Source organism: Microtus ochrogaster, unplaced genomic scaffold (genome assembly GCF_000317375.1).
Source record: "Microtus ochrogaster isolate Prairie Vole_2 unplaced genomic scaffold, MicOch1.0 UNK91, whole genome shotgun sequence".
NCBI lineage: Eukaryota > Metazoa > Chordata > Mammalia > Rodentia > Cricetidae > Microtus > Microtus ochrogaster.
This window is the reverse complement of record NW_004949189.1, coordinates 1,177,666-1,180,743: the sequence shown is the minus strand read 5'-3', so window position 1 is coordinate 1,180,743 and position 3,078 is coordinate 1,177,666.

Here is a 3,078-nt window from a genome sequence, read left to right as displayed (position 1 = left end):
GGAAAACATAAGGTTATTATTCTTTCTGAGAGTCACCTTATTTAATCTTATACTTTCTAAGTCTATACATTTCCCTGCAAATTTCATATTTCTTTTTAGATGAATAATATTCTACTTTTTATATGTACTGCATTATCTATTTATCTATTGAAGGCAACTAAGTTGGTTCTACTTCCTCGATATCATAAATAAGGCAGAAATAATATAAGATATGCAAATATATTTGTTGTCAGTTTTGGAGTTATCTGGGTATATGCCCGGAATGGAATAGCTGAGCCATAGAGTAAGTATATTTTGAACTTTTTAAGGAGCATCCAGATTGATTTCCAGAACCACTGTATTAATTTGCTCCCCAACCAGCAGTAGATACACACTCCTCTTTCCCCACATCTTCTCCAGTGTTTACTGTCAGGTAGCTCAGTGACAGCATTCTAACTGGGGTGAGGCACTATCTCAAAGTAGTTTTAGTTTGCATTTTCCTGATGACCAGGGATGCTAAACACTTTTTAAAGTAATAGTTATTGGCCTTTTGTGTTTCTTCTTTTGAGAACTGCCTGTTTCATAAGCCCATTTGCTTGTTAGTATTTTTATTTCGCTGGTGTTTCATTTCTGCAGTTCTTTTAAATGCTGGATATTAGCCATCTGTCTGAAGAAGAGTAGGTAAAGATTTTCTTCCATGCTATAGGCTCTCTGTTTGTTTTGTTGATGGTTTCTTTTGCTGTGCAGCTTTTTAACCCCATGCAGTCTCATCTCTTGGTACTTGGAGCTGGTTCCTGTGCTACCAAAGTTCTCTTCAGAACACTCTTGCCTACCCCAACACAACGAGTTTTCCCTATTCTTTCCTCTAGAAGTTTCAGTATTTCAGGCTTTTAATTTAAGAGGATAAGAGGTAGTTTATTCTGCAGTCATTTCAAGAGACCATGGCCTGGGAGTCCAGATTTAGGTTACCCCAAATTTTGTGTTACAATGTGGAAGAAGTTTTACAATGTTTTTCTAGTTTTACAAAACAGAGAAAGTCATAAATCAAGGCAAGTTTAAAATCCATCACAGAAACAGGTGCAGTGAGATTAGGGAAGTTTTCCTATAAGCACCAGATGCTATCTGATTGTATTCTTGGCTTTTAGATTGGTAGAAGCTAGTCACTAAATCAATAGATTCTAAAACGGTTTATCTGTTTTCACTAGGTGTTAGCTCTAACAGAGGTAGACAAAGAACAGCTGTTCTGGAGGGCCAGAGCTTACCCAAGATGAAGTAATTAGCCTCTGGACCTGCGACATCCCACCTCTCCAGAGTACTTCATTTTTTTCCTCTTACTGAAAAACTGATTTTTCCCCACACAGTATATCTTGACTATGATTTCCTCTCCTCCAGTTTCTCCCATATCCTCCCCATCTCTCCTCTCTCCCAAATCCACACCCTTTCTTCTTCATCCTCATTAGAAAAGAAACCAGCATCTAAAACAATAATAAAATAAAAATACAAAACAAAAACAAACTATAATAGGACAAAACAAACAGAAGAAAAGTAGCCAAAGATAAAGCACAAGAAACGCATACAGATGTAGAAACACACATGTTCACATGTACAGATGTTCATATACAGATGTAGAAACACACATGTTCACATGTACAGGAACACCCATAAAAACACAAAACCAGACAACATAATATATACACAAGGAGCATATAAGGCAAAAACAAATAAATAAAATATAAAATACTCTGACAAAGCATTAAGAGAATCTCCAAAAATACCATCATATTTTTTATGTTGGTCACCTATTTCTAGGCATGGGACTCCCCTTAAGAGTGGTTTATATACCCAGTAAGTCTTAAATTAAAGTCTTTGATCCACTTCAAGTTGAAAAATTTAAAAACCAGAGGTAATCCGCTATAGACTCTGGGATCTCTTACCAACAGAATTCAAACCTCCAAAGCAAGAAATTTCATCAGAAAAACACAGCTCCCATGTGTCTCTATTTCTGGGGAATACATAACTTCTTCTGCCTGTGGTCTCCTAACTTCAGTCCTTTAACTAAGCTGTTGTATGAGATGGTCTCAGGAGGTCTCTGAAAACTGTTAGAGCCACTCATTCTTGCCAGAGGGTATTCTTACTCCTCAAATAAAGCCCAGCCTCTGGCTGCTCTGGCCCTGGCTTTGCCAGATTCCCCTAGACCAGTACACCTTCATTAAATAGGGTTATGTCTTGGGTCTCCTAGGACAATGGTGTGGCATAATTTCTTAATAGAGAAAGGCTGTTTCAAAGTGGCCTACTTGCATAATAAATTATGTTAAATGTTGTCTTTTAGTTGGAACTGTTCTCTCTCTCTCTCTCTCTCTCTCTCTCTCTCTCTCTCTCAGAATTGTCTCTTTTCTTAGAATGATTTGTTTTCTTTATGTGTGAGTATCTTGCCTGCATGTATGCAGTGTGCCATGTAAGTCCCTGGTGCCAACAGAAGTCAGAAGAGGATCACCTGCAACAGGAGTTACAGATGGTTGTGAACCGCTGGAGATTGCACCTAGGTCCCCTGCAAGAGCAACAATTCCTCTTATCCGCTGAGCCACCTCTCCTCTTTTAATCCACAAAACTCTAAAGCCAGTGCCCTGTCTCCCTTACACACCCACATATCCCATTTGCTAAAACCTCTTTTAGCTTAGGGCGTGATCCCTGTTCCCTCCCTCCAGCCTCCATGCGATACTTGCTGCTTTCTCAAGAACCTTTGATATAACCTTCTACAGACGCCGTTCCACAAATCCAGAAACTTCCAATTCTGCTCCTCTGGGATCAGAAGAAACTCTTCCTGATTACAGCTGCCACTCTAGCTTCCATGGCACACACAGAAAACCGAGCTAGTCTCTATCATGGTATTTTCACAAGAATGGCTCAGAAATCTCAAACTGTTAGCTGTGAAATGCAGGAAAAAAACTTGACACCACATTGCTGGAGTTTGGAGCCCAGTGACTGGAGCCTTTGACTGTCATTGATCGGCCAGAACTCCTTATTTGCATAGCAGAGATCATATAACTTTTCCATGTAACTGGAAATTCCATGCACAAAAGTTCTGACCAACCTCTACTG